The sequence below is a fragment of the Meles meles genome, chromosome 6 (assembly GCF_922984935.1).
Source record: "Meles meles chromosome 6, mMelMel3.1 paternal haplotype, whole genome shotgun sequence".
In the NCBI taxonomy this organism is placed as follows: Eukaryota; Metazoa; Chordata; class Mammalia; order Carnivora; family Mustelidae; genus Meles; species Meles meles.
The window spans coordinates 86,243,321-86,257,744 of NC_060071.1; the positions used below are offsets into that span (position 1 = coordinate 86,243,321).

The 14,424-nt window shown below is 39.2% G+C and overlaps 1 protein-coding gene across 3 annotated transcripts in view; it reads left to right on the top strand.

Annotated features, from left to right (window-relative positions):
- AKAP6 (A-kinase anchoring protein 6) overlaps nt 1–14,424 on the top strand; it is a 564,294-nt gene that overhangs the window by 228,249 nt on the left and 321,621 nt on the right. The gene's annotated exons all lie outside the window — the stretch shown is intronic.

Below are 14,424 nucleotides of genomic sequence, written 5' to 3' on the forward strand. Positions count from 1 at the left end.
CTTTTTATTGAAACAGAACTGGTTCACTTCAAAATTTTCTTTTGTGATGTTGATACTAGGGGAAAAAATGGTGATCTTTATAATCTCTGTCCCCTTTATCTCCTTGAAGAAACTCTGATCTGTTTTTATCAAGGTTGTCCTATTTTCTAATTACATAACATTTGTAACCTGCCCTAACCTACTTTGGAAGTACTTGAAGTATAAATCCCAAACAAATGATTGAGTTTGCTGACTGTCCCTCTGCCTACATAAAATGGGTTGGTGGGAGAGGGTGATGGGTGAAAGCAGGATATTCTGGAGTGGCCCGTTTTATGAGAGTAAGGGATAGAGGAAGGGGTTTTACCTCATCATTTTTTTAAAAAAAAATTTATTTATTTTAGAAAAAGAAAGAGAGAGTGTGGGGGGAAGGAGCCGCAGGAGAGGGAAAGAGAGAATCTTTTTTTTTTTTTTTAAAGATTTTATTTATTTATTTGACAGACAGAGATCACAGGTAGGCAGAGAGGCAGGCAGAGAGAGGAAGGGAAGCAGGCTCCCTGCTGAGCAGAGAGCCCGATGTGGGGCTCGATCCCAGGACCCCGGGATCATGACCTGAGCTGAAGGTAGAGGCGGGAAAGAGAGAATCTTTTTTTTTTTTTTTTTTAGATTTTATTTGTTTATTTGACAGAGAGAGATCACAAGTAGACAGAGAGGCAGGCAGAGAGAGAGAGAGAGGGAAGCAGGCTCCCTGCTTAACAGAGAGCCCGATGCGGGACTCGATCCCAGGACCCTGAGATCATGACCTGAGCCGAAGGCAGCGGCTTAACCCACTGAGCCACCCAGGCGCCCGAGAATCTTAAGCACAATTCTCACTGAGCATGGAGCTGGGCTCAATCTGAGATCATGACCTGAGCTGAAACCAAGAGTCTGATACCCAACTGACTGAGCCACCCAGGCACCCCTACCTTGTTAGTATTTTTAAGGGCAAAAGTTTGGAGGTTTATTGTTTTGTTTTGTTTCCACTTTTTTTAGTGGTGGAGGAGCATATGTAGAAAGAGCAATATACATACATTTCAAAAATTTAGAAGTAATTAAGATTAACATTTTTTATGATGTGATAAATGAATGAGAATATTCTATTATATGATAGATATACTACTGGTGCTGAAGCAGTTAGGATATGTGGAAATTGGTCTAAATATTTGTCATAGGGCTAAATACGAAAAGCCACATTCACCATGGTTTAATTTTAATGATGAGCAGTCTTTGGATGCCTTATAGTGGCATGTATTTAATTTGGGAAATCTTTCAAGGTGAAGAAAAAAAATAGAAATATTGTCTTTACTTCCCAGAAATATAGTTCAGTTTTAACTTTAAAATGAACAAAAGGTAGAGATTAAAATTCTTCTTTTTACAAAAACCAAAACCAAAATACAGAGTAAAAAGCTATAATATATGATACTATATTTAAAAAAATCATCAAATACAACTGTTTTCAGAAGTAAACATACACATTTTTTCTGTTTCAGTATCAAATAACAAATATACAGAGCTGATAGCAGCCTTTCAAAATGAATTATGCTCTCAAATTGAAACAAATAACTTTGGCAGATATGAAATCTAAGTTAACCAAGCTTATGTTGTGGCTTAATAATGTTTGTAAATGGCTGGGTCAGCCTATCTGTTCCAAAATAAGTACCTCAAATTGTCACGTGTCTGTAGGTGGCAAACAGGGCTGGTCATGACCAGAGTCAGAGAATTGGTTCATGTCCATGGACTGCAAATATAACTCTTTAATGGACCTGCTACCTCCTTAGTGCTAATAGTTATATGCATTTTAATCAAAGATAGTATCTTACCCAAGAGAAAGGAATAACACATTAAGAGAAATAATTTAATATGAAGAAAATCCGTGATCTTCAACCTGTGATTTCCAAATGAATGATACTCATTAAACTACTTTGAAAATTTCAAAAAGCCTAATAGAAATTGCATATTTATATATAGTTATACATTATGTGGTTTTACAGACCGGCATTTGTTATTACCTTCTGTCTAAAATGCTATCAAGCCAATGAGGTAACAAACACATTTTATCTCATGTTGGTCAGGGAGTTTTGAGAAGCAGTTATATTTGTCATTGAGTAAATGGAAAAGTGAAAAATAATACTTTCTAAATATATTAGGCTTACCTAACAAGTATCTTTCAAAACATGGGGTTTATGTTGGGAAAGGATAAGATATAATGAGAGCTAACAAGAGAGGTTTCTTGGTGAAGACAACGTTGAGGGACTACTGAATTAATCTACTGAATAGGGCTTGAGGAAATTCATTATGGAAGAGGGAGATATTGATCAAGTCGGGGAAGAGAAAGATGAAGCTCTGCTGGTAATGGGCATTTTTAGCAATATCAGGTGAGGTCATGAAGATTCTGAACCCATTTACCTGCTTCTCAGTTTGGCCCTCAAATGGCCCCAGTGTGGAGTGAAGTCTGCTCAAAACTAGAAACTTGTCATGGCTAATTGAAAATTCTCTATATAGTACCTGTGGTGAAAACACATCCCTCTCCCTAGCTCTCAGCACTGGGCTTGGGCAGGCCAAATTCTGAAATCCCAAGCTTCCTGTTAACCTAGGATCAACTTCAGCATCTCAACACAGTGGTAGTCAAAAGAGTGAAACCAAACAGAGAGGTTTTTGTGTGATGACCACACGGGAAATTCTTCCCCATGTGCTGCTGGGGCTGACATTCTGATAAAGTTCAGGTGTCTGGTGAAGCTGCACAGAGACAGCCTGATCTCAAGACCACGTGCTTCTTACCTACGTCATAAACGTGAAATTTCTGAATTATTCCTGTTGCCATTTTCATCCCTGTTCAGAGGCCACAAACCTTAATTATATAAGTGGGTCCTAAGTTATGCCAAAATAGAAAATTTAAGCTTTTCTCTTCCATTCACTTGCCTGAAACCTCCCGGCTTGCCCCTCGCCTCAGGCAACTTTGCAAGGCTGACCTGGTCATCATTGTAGCAACTCACAAATATTTACTTTGTGATTTAGGGATTCCCCCTGTTTTGCTACAGATATTCAGTAGTGATCAAAGTCACATCTTGTTGGGTTTGCCTGCTTGATAGCAAGTGTAATGTGAATGAAAAGCCTTGACAAATACATGGAAGTATATATAAGAAAATTAACTTATGCAATATGGTAATTCTTTTCCTACCCTAAACCTGTATTAGCAATCTGAAATATTTCAAATTTGCCTTCATTTTTTAAAAGGAACCCTAAACAGAGAAAAATCCACCTAGAAAAAGCCAATTCTTCAGGTTAGAATAATGAATTTTCATTTCAATTATGTACATCTTCATATATAGTCTGGTAATTAGGTGCCTAGAATTATAATATTGCCTTACTATTAACATGAAACTTTTAAATTTCTGCTGTATCAGTTTCTTCTTCAGTAAAATAAGGATAAATGCTGACTTTATAAAATTCAAGGACAGTAAGAATGTTACCTACATTCCACAGATAACAGAAGCTGTATAAATTATATGTGTTGATGATGCTATACTTAGTTTATATATTCTTTTCTTAGTAAGTTTTCATATATTACATTTAAAGATGTCTTTAAAAGTATTATTAGCCATAATAGGAATGCAGAAAATGAACAAAAGATTGATTACTATACAAAATTACTATTTTTAAAAAAGAGCAGAATAACGTCTTCACGGACAACGAAAGCATGCCATAAGGATATGCCATAAGGATATGGGCATAAGGATATGCTCACAAAACACATGAAGATGATACTTACTATTTCTAGTTGAGCCAAAAGCAATTGACTAATAAAATAAAATACAAACATGGATCATAATTAGAAAACCAGTGGAATAGAACCAATATTAACATCTCTACTCCATGAAAACTTTCTTGAAATAATTTTCAAATGATTTAAAATTACATATTGGAAAAGGCACTATGCATATCAGAAAAAAAAAAAAAAGACTCAGAAAACTAAAAACTACTGGAGGGAAAAAAATGAAAGAAGAAAAAAATCCTGTGGCATCCAGGCTAAACAACCAAGTCATTGATAAGAGAAAGAATATCAGATTGTCACTAAATTTTTGTGAGCTGATTTTTTGTTTGTGTTGCCAGAAGACAGTAGAGTAACATATTTAGGGTACTTGGGAAAGAAAATGGGAACTAAGTATTCAGCCAACTAGCACTTCAAGTATAAAGGTCACAGACAGACTTGTAAGAAACCAGAATATGTTGTTTCCTGAGTTGTTAACTGAGGAGTCTACTGGAGAATGTGTTAGCTAGTCAGAATAACTAGAGAAACATCTACGTGAGGACTGCTGGCAGTGATTTTCATTAGCTGATAAAAATCACAGAAGGAAAGACAGCCATATGCAACTCTTGACAGAACTATAGAATACCGTCCATGAGTTAGTCTTGCCAAAAAAAAAAAAAAAAAAAAAAGAGGAAGAGAAAAAAACTGGAATATGATCACGATTAATTAACTATTAATTTCCAAGAAACATACAGGGTAGGGGGGAATTTAAATAATACCAGGAGGTTGCAACCAGCAAAACCCAGACTGTGTGAAATGTCAAACTCAACAGGATGGACAGCTCTGCTTCTTAACGTAGTTTCCAAGTGGGAGAGAGAGGGGGAAGGAGAAAATGTATAGATTGGTAGAGCTACTAGAGTCATATTACCGAATCAGTGTATGGACCTTGTTTGGATCCTGATTCAAAATGCAATCTATACAAACAAGCTGTTTTCTAGGACAACTGAGGAAATAAGGACAATGACTAGATATTTGATAATATCAAGGAATTACATTTTGTAGGGGTATAGTAATGGTACTAGGGTTGTGTTTAACAGGAGTCCTTGTCTTTTGGCAATATGTTCCAAAATCCCATTTAGATGAAATGATAGCATGTCCAGGGTTTGCTTCAAAATAACTTGAGAGCAGCAGGAGTAGGTGGGAATATAGGTGAAATAAAACTGGCCAGGGTTGGTAACTGTTATTTGCTGGGTGATGGGTCCATTGGAATTCATTATCCTATTTTCTCTGCTTTTGAAAGTCTGAAAATTTCCATAGTTAAGTTTAAAAAATAGAATGATGAACATTTTTATAAGATTTTTCACAAACCTGTACCCGACACATTATCATTCTCTAGAAGAAACAGAGACTTAAAGGGGTGATGATTTGCCAGGACACATGACTAGAGAGTGTCAGAATCAGGAATCCAGTCTTGATCCTTTGACACCATGTGTTGTCTCTGCTCCCCTAAACCTTGCTGACTTAAGTGCAGAGCTGGCTCTTTTCCTTGGTTATTTGGTTGACTCTTCCCAGGACTGTGATCTGCAGTGAGGGAGAGGTGAGAATCCCACGAAGTTGGTGTGGGTTTCCTGCAGTGTCACACTTCTACTTCTCCATGAGAACTCCAGTCTTTTCCTCAGCTTCCCTTCAGGCACTGCCCTTTTGTGTCAGGCTCACCACTCAGTTTCTTTCCTTCTCTCATTATGTGACATTTTCTCTGTTTCATTTGCCTCGTTTCTATTTTCTGTTTTTTTCTTTCCTTTTCTTTTTCTTTTTTTCCCTGCTGCTGTTTTCTTTTCCCTCTGAGTCTTTCTCCATCTGTCAGGTGACTCTTCAGCTGCTGATTATGGTCCTTTTCTTCTGGCTTCGCTGTCAATATTATTCCTTCTGCCTCATTCTCACCCTGATGATCACCTGCCTCCCTTTCGAAGAGTTGGATTTAGATGAGTTTGAGAAACTGAACCATAGAAGCAGCTCTCATAAGGCAGTCCTCAGGAGATAAGAACACAAATGATAGTATTTAGAGCCTAGAAAGACTTCCGACTTTTCTATTCAAATAATTCAAATTTAGATAATAGTATGAGAGGAAACCCGGTACCTTGAACAAAGTTGATGCCCCATTAATATTTATGGATGACATCAATGAAGAGGAAATGAAATGACATACTTAGAAGAGATAAATATTCTTTACTCTAGGCCTTTGGGCTTCTTGGGCTCCATTTTCATCCCTATATGCCTTGCTTTTTATATCCAGGAAATGAATATACCACAGCCTTATGAGATGATGTGTTGCCCTTTCATGGAGTGAAAGTCAGCCCACCTGGTTAGTGGAGCCCAGAAACACTTTGAGAGCAGGGACCTCATCAATTCAAGTTTATATCTCTGTGCGTAGGCACCCTGTAATTGTGCGATGTACAGACGTCATCTCTCTTGTTCATGTCAAGTATTAGGAAGGGTCTCTGCTAAGTCACACACTTGGGCCGTCATGACTGAAGGTAAAACTGCGAAACAGGACTTCCATTTTCGGTAGGGTTTACTGTCCGCCCACCTTCCATCTTTATCTCTCCCCTCTCTCCCTCTCTGATACTCCACACCCTTATGTTTTCTCTGAACAAAACTCTCCTCTCTCTGCAACAATGCCCAGAGATTTGCCAGTCATCAGGTGTCCTGTGTTCTAATTGGACTTGCCCTCTTTGCTCTAACAGTCCTATCCCACCTTTATCAACATCATTATTGCTGAGATACTGGTCAGAGACAGGGCATTGTTTAAAGGGTTTCTTAATAAGATGTGAATAATAGACGGGTTTAGTCCAAATTAATCTTTGCTTGGGGAATGTGTAAAACAGATTGTCCGAAACTTACAGTGATGCTTTTGGAAGAGGTATTAAGCAGGCGTTCCAACTAGAAAACTTTTTGAGCCTTCCTCCGCTCTGTCACTCCTCCCTGACTCATGGGATTTGTAGTGAATACTCATGCAGCTTTGGGGAAATGCTTTCCTGTCCTGCTATGAGTCCTTGTGCCAGGAAATAATTTCTAGGCATTGTTTGATGAAGTTCAACAACTTGTTTCAGCAGGCTTATGAAACTAATCCAGGAAATCAATAGAGGGTTTTGTGTTGCTCTGAAAGATCTCCAAGGAAAGAGGTTTTCACAACCTTCTTTGTATGCCAATATGTCACATTAAGATCCTCCCCTGTAACTTAAGAACCGAGAAATACATATGCACACAAATGTTCATACATTGAAAAAACTTTGAGGTTCTGTGACATACTAAGCTTCCAGTAGATTCTAGAGCATTTCCTAGAAGTGGAAAACTTTTAAAACATGTCCAGTCATCTGTAGAATAAATTCAAGATCACTTTTGACTTAATCTGTAAGAAAGTAGGCAAGGTCCTGTGATCCAGTCATTAAGAATTGTATCCTGGTGGGGCGCCTGGGTGGCTCAGTGGGTTAAAGCCCCTGCCTTTCGCTCAGGTCATGATCCCAGATCGAGCCCCGCATCGGGCTCTCTGCTTGGCAGGGAGCCTGCTTCCTCTTCTCTCTCTCTCTCTCTCTGCCTGCCTCTCTCCCTACTTGTGATCTCTATCTGTCAAATAAATTAAAAAAAAAAAAATCTTAAAAAAAAAAAATTGTATCCTGGCAAGGGAAGAGACTGGCGCTTGCATTTACTCTTTACTTGTATTGTAGTGCCACCTAGTGTTGATAAAGATACAGACTCTGTCCAGCTTTCCTAGCTTCTCGCCTGACTCCTTAGAGAAACAGAAACTCAAAGCATCCTCTCGGCCTGATGGCCCCAGAAATGCTGCTTGAGATGTTTCTAAGTTATGAAATACAGATTATGTTTTGTTTCTGAAATGAAGGATTATACCTGCAGTTACCCAAGGATAAGAGTGACATATTTGTTTACAGGCATGTTTGACATATTTTGTCATTTTAAAGCTCAATATTATCTATTTCTCTTTTTATTTCCTAACGAAATAGCCTGTGGATGTTGGGAAATTACTGGTTTGCTTTAATGTCAGTTGCTCTTTGAACAAGCAGATCTTTAAGTTTGAATTCCTTCAAATACAGTGATGCCACATTAGGTTCAAGGTTAGCACCTAAGCAGCATCACTGTCACCCCTGACAGAGAATCTTCCCTGCTAAAAAAGCCACAAAATGTCAGCAAGGATACTGACCTTCAGAATTTTATTACTCAGAGTGTGCTCTATGGAAGCTTAGGCAACACCTGGGAACCTGTTAGGAATGCAGAATCCCCCCCCTCCTACCCCAAACCTACAGACTCAGAGCCTGCAGCTTAATGAGGTCCCCAGGTGACTCATGTGCCTATTAAAAATTGAGAAGCACTGTTTCAGAGACGCCCCCACCCCAAAGACTGACATCAAACCAAGGCTAAGAACTTTCATTATAATTTTGGATTTACAATATTTTATTCTTGGAAAAAGTTATGTGATTCTCTTGCCTGACTTACGACTTATTGAGATAAATTGTATCCCCCCTGTTGTTGTGACTCACATTAGGTGGCACAGCCCTTTCCTACCAAGACCCATCAGCTTCATCTCTTGGGAAACATAAGCAGGGAGCCATTTCAAGCAGCTGAGAGGAAAACCGCCAACTCTGAAATTTTAGAGCATGAAATGCTAACAAAATATTTAAATTAAGTTTGCTGTGCCAGAGAAATTCATCGTTTGAACAGACACCAAGGGGGTGAGGCTTAAATTGTTCCTGATGATTGAGGTATAGAAAGGAACACTTAGAAATTGTCTTACTGGAGTGGGAAATTTTAAATCTTGATTTTTCTTTTTTTTTTTTTTCTTCTTTTCATTTTATTTATTTTTTCAGTGTAACAGTATTCATTCTTTTTGCATAAATCTTGATTTTTCTTAAGCGTGAATTTTCTGTCTCTTGCTTCTGTTGATATATCTAGTAAGTTTAATATAAAAACAAGAGCAGTCACTGCCTTTTTTTTTTCTTGATTAATGTTCAGTTAGCTCATGAGTTTAGCAAATTAGTGTTATTCACATCTTTAGTTACATGCCTAAAACATTTTAACTTTTCTAATAATCTCAAACACCTTAGATGAATAGGACAGACCTAGAAACCTAACTAATCTTTCTATCATGTAGACAAATTAGAAAATGTAATAAACCAAACTTACAACTATGATAAAGTAGAAAATTTATATTATATTTATATTAGAAAATTCATCAATTTCTTTTCCTAAAATGTGATTTTCCTAAAATCACAGATTACCTTGATAATTACAAAATTTACTACTAAATTTAGCTCAAAGTACCATGGATTATGCCATCATCTATGTAATTATTTCTGCATTTTTCTAGTATTTTATGATCATTTATGTAATTAAAAGAAGCAGAAGTTATTTGATCCCCAACCAGTTCTTTAATCCAGTTATGGACTGGTATAGTAAGACACTGTGGACCAGAATGGAAGACCTGGGTGTTACTTCTGAAACTATAGATAACCATGTGAACCTCTTTATGTATAGTTGAAGTCTTCCCTGCCAGTGGGGCAATCCAAGGCCACGGCTATTAGCTGGGACTTGGTTTCACAGCCCAGTGCATCACTTGTGTCCAGGAGTATTCTACTTTTACTCAATTTTTACTATAAATTCTTTCAACATTCTCTCACACAATTTGAGTAGATGATATTCTATACCCCCACCAGGGCTGCAGCTAATGTCTTCACTGCAGAATTTGCATTGATTGAAACCTGCACACCCATCCAGGCTATAAACTGTCTTTATTCATCTACCACATTTTACAGTCATTGTATTGACTTTGCCCCGACTGGGGTTTGTCTGAGAATGAAACATTGGGCATTGTGTCACTCACTGTACTCCTCCGAGTAAGCACCGATACTGCCGTGTGTCAGTCATCCCGGGTTATGACTTCCATGTTGACACAATTCTTGTGTGTAAACCAGGAGAAATAGTCCTTATGAGGTTTCTTTCAGATTTCAACGTATACAAGCCCACTGGATTATTCCTTAAAAGAAACTAGAGGTTTGATAACTACTTGTTCTCATAAGTTGCGTTCCTAGGAAGCAGTCTGAGGCTCTGGCATTTGTATGCTGGAGGCCGTTTGATAGAACTCCTGTGAGAGGTGTGGGTGTCAAATCAAGCAGGGGGAGAAGCTGAACCCAGGGCAGCTGTGATAGAGACCTCGCTCATTCCTGTGGGAGACTCCATGGAGTGGTGTCCCTACCCCTTCCCTGCTAGGCTTTATACTCCCCCACACTGAGCAGGTACTGGCTATAGAAAACTGCCAGGGAAGTACATGACCTTGGGTGAGGCAGCTGAGGGCCATTTCCGGAGAGCGCATTAAGCAACCAACACTCCTGAAAGTTGGGAAAATAAGTATCTCGGTAAGAAGTGGTCAGGGAGCGGTGCCTGGGTGACTTAGTCCATTAAGTGGCCGCCTGCAGCTCAGGTCACGATCCCAGGGTCCTGGGATGGAGTCCCGCATCGGGCTCCCTACTCAGCTGAGAGCCTGCTTCTCCCTCTTCTCTGCCTGCCGCTCTGCCGCTCTTGTGCTCTCTATCTCTCTGTCAAATAAATAAATAAATAAAAATCTTTGGGAAAAAAAAAAAAAAAGAAGTGGTCAGGGAGTATAAATGTTTCCCACAGCATTCTCTAAACTGTTTTCTCTGTTATTATTTTTGTTGTTACTTATTATTATGGTTATGGTTATCATGATCATTATTGAAGGGCGTGGTCCAGAAAAGATCATGGTCTTCAGCCATGGAACTTAACTCCAGGAGAAGCAGTGTAACAGCAGACAGATCCCTGCGATGCAAATGCAAATGCCTCTCTGCTGAGGGGCATCGTGGAGAAGGCATGAAAACATGGCAGTGATGTTGGCAGGGAGATGGCAATGAGGTTCTCTGAACCAACTGTCTCCTGCAGCTGTGAAAAGACACACAGCCTTGCTGCCAACTGGGCTCATTGTACTTTGGCTGAATTTAGTTCCCTCTTATGTCAACTTGCAATTCTGTGTTGAAGAAAATTGGTCTGGTCTGCCACCATCTCCATCTCCTAGCAACAGAGAGCGATTGAAACAACAGCTGGGTAATTTGATATTGGGAATTTAAAGGTCGTGAAAATGGAATATAATGGCTATTTGTATTAAAGGGGGAAAAAAGAGAAAATGATGTAAGTCTCATGCTTAGAAATGTTTGGAATGCCACATGGGTTACAAAGAGTGAAAAGCTAGTTTAAACTGGTTGAACTGTTCCTTTCGAATTATGAAAGTTGAGGCCAGAAGCACTCTCAAACACATGTATTTGCCTAAATATAAATTCCTGTGGAACATTGGAAATGTAGTATAGGAAATAGTTTCTATCTTATGCTTTTATTTTCCCTCAGATTAACCGACTGCTTATTACTGCAAGTTTTGCAACAATAATTCCAACATAATAGAGATGGCAGCTTAGAATGATACTTGTTTTGCTTCTGGTGGCCAGTGGGCATGGGGAGCAGAGGTGAAGATGGGAGGAAATGAGGGGTGGTCCTCAGAGGCAGTGATGTGCTGGGAGCCTGCTTTATAGGCTGCTCACGCTGTCTCCAGGGTGCGTGTACAATAGGTAGTAATGGGATCGTGTATTTGAAAACTAGAAAATAGAAAGCCAAGTGAAATTGTTGATAGTAAGTTGTTTTCCCTCTTCCTTGGGGCCAGTGAAGAGGCCATCTGGTTTTCAAATTAGGAAAGCCAGAAAGTATAGTGTTTGCTCTCAGAATGAGTCAAATGTCATAGTCTAATGAAAATTCCAAAGCAGAAAGAAAGAAGGCAAGAAGGCGGGGGGCGGGGGCGGGGGGGAGCGGGAGAGGAAGAAGAGCTTGAAATGCTTAATTAGTGGGGTGAGCTGCTTGTTGCTTGCATTCCTGTAGGATAATAATCCAAGCATTTTGCAACTGTTTAGTAAACCTGCCTGGACAAGGCTCATTTGAAGGGATGTGTGGAGTACAGGGGAGGGGACTGACAATCTCGTGCTTTACCTGGTGGGTAACTGCCTGATCTTGTTTCTCAGAAGAGCTTGTTCATCCACCACACACGCAGCTTTCGTCCTTGCACAGTGGGCAGAAAGCCAGTGTTTTCTTAGCGTTATCAGTGGTTCACTTCCTTGCCACCCTCGTATACAGTTAGGGATGAGGGGTCTACTAGTAGCTGCTGTCCACGTCGAGCTTCCCTGTCTTTGTTCATTAATGCTAGGAGAACCACACAAAGTCATGACAGTTCTTCAACAAAGGATTGGGTTTATGACACAGCAACTTTAAAGAGGTGAGGTAAAAATTAATTGAGAAATATGTTTCTTCTTCTTATCCTCCTCTTTCTTTACCTCCCAACTTTGCCAAGATATCATCCATCCCATTTATGACAACTGAAACGGAGCCATATGAAATTGCTTTTTTTTTGTAGGTCAAAAGCAGTTAAATATAGGTAATTTCACATGATTCGACTTCTGCATATATACGCAAGTTTTCTGATTTAAAACAAACAAGTGAGTGCTTTTGAGTGATTCTGAGGACAACTGTCCTTGGAATTCTCTGAGGAGAGAGAAAAGCTTTCAAGGCAAACAAACTGACAAGACATACTTATTTGTAACCAAACTAAATTCCAGATGGGGCTGGTTTATGGTTTATAGACAGAAATGGGGATTGTATCTTACAGGAAACTAGCACTTCTTCCTGAGGGAGATGAAGATTTAAGTTTTCTTTGTGGGCTATGTTTCCAACTTACTTGGTCTTACACTTCCCTTCAAAATTCTGTTTAATATTTGTAGTTCAGTCATTTTCCAAAATTTATTCTGATTCCACATCTCTGTGTTACATTAGAAAAATATGTTTTTATGCAGAATATTAGCTTTCTTAGATGAAAACTCTGTTTCCATTGATTTGTTCACTTCCTCAACTTTAGAACATTTATTCTCAATTTGGTGTTTTTGAGACAGAGGAAGTATTATATTTGTTTAAATTTTCTCTCTGAGAATAAACCCAGGGCTACAGCCTGATGAACATAATACAAAGGAATGGAAATCTTAGTATAAGTACTCTTTTATACTTAATTTTTAGTGTTTTATGAATGTATGATACCCATAATGAACCTTCATTCAACACGTAAGTTGTTGAAAAGTGCCTCCATGTGAGGCACTGTGCATGTACTAACACATTTAGTCCTCATCCTATGCTGTGGGCCCTAGTCCTAACTTCAGTTAACAAATGAGGAAATAGAGGCACAAAGATTGCTTTTCTTTCAAGGAATCCAAGTTGTTGATAGCAGCGCTAAGACTAACTTTCAGGCTGTCTCTAGACTTGGTCTTTTAATTTACTACACCATTCTGCCATACTGACTGTAACCAATTGCGGCATCCCCCCAGTTTATCACTTTTGGTGAATGTTTTCTTATCAGTTCTTATTTGGAAGGTGGCATTTGGGCAAGGTGTCTTGAAGGACTGAAGGCAGGTCTGTTGACTCTTCGGTGAAGAGTGAAACTTCAAAAGAAGCATCTTAATGAATTTTCCGCATGAGGGGATGCAAGCCCAGCCAGCTATGTGCGGCACTAGCATACAACCAGCCGGCTCCCCCGAATCCTGGCATTTTAATCTGATGAGTCAAGTCTGCAGCCAGAAATTGTTATTAGCTCTTTGAACGCCCCATAAAAATGTTTTAAGCCCACTTTTAACTATGCAACATTATAATTATTATCCATCTAGTGCTTTAAAATTTTCCTGTTTCTATGCTGAAACAGAAGTTCACTATACCGTTTTTGAACATATTTGTGTGCTATATTTTCTAGCATCTTATATATTTATCAGTTCAGCAAATATTTATTGAGAGCCTGCCACTTGTCGGACATTCTTCTTAGCATAGCAGTGAACAAAACTGGCAGAAATTCTGACCTCGAGCACTTAACATTCTTGTAGTGATTAGTTTTTAAAAGGGTTATCAGCAGAAGGCCAAAGAAGGGTGGATCTGTAAAAGCAACTCCTTAAAAATGATTGAGAGGCCTGGGGAAAAATGTGTGGTACCTTCTTTCTTTTTTCTTCTCTTTTTAAAGATTTTATTTGAGAGAGAGAGCACAAATAGAGGAGGATCAGAAGGAGAGGGAGAAGCAGACTCCCCACTGAGCAGAGAGCCAGCCAACAACATGGGGCTCATCCCAGAACCCTGAGATCATGACCTGAGCCAAGGACAGATGCTCCAACGGACTGAGCCACCCAGGCCCCCCTGTGTGGGGCCTTCTTATTCACAGGTCCCAGAGCCAGCTCCGACTCTACTCACATAAGAGCAAACAGCAAAATGGGGGCTGTAAGAGGTTTCAGTTGAGCTTTGCTTATGTGAATCGCTTCCAAAATACATTGTGTTAAGATATTTGTATAACAACGTAGGTCTTCTCCGGACGTTAGCCTTATTTCTCAGACAGAATTTTTTCTAGCCGTATTTTATTATATGTGCTGCCGAAGTGAGCACTTCTAGCCGTATTTTAATTGTGTCGCGTGAAGATGAAAACCCTTAGATGTGGGGCACCAAGTTGAGGATCTTTCTGAATCCCAGAGTTAAAAATAATGGAGAGAAAAATTCCCTAAGTAGAAGCAGCTGAAGAG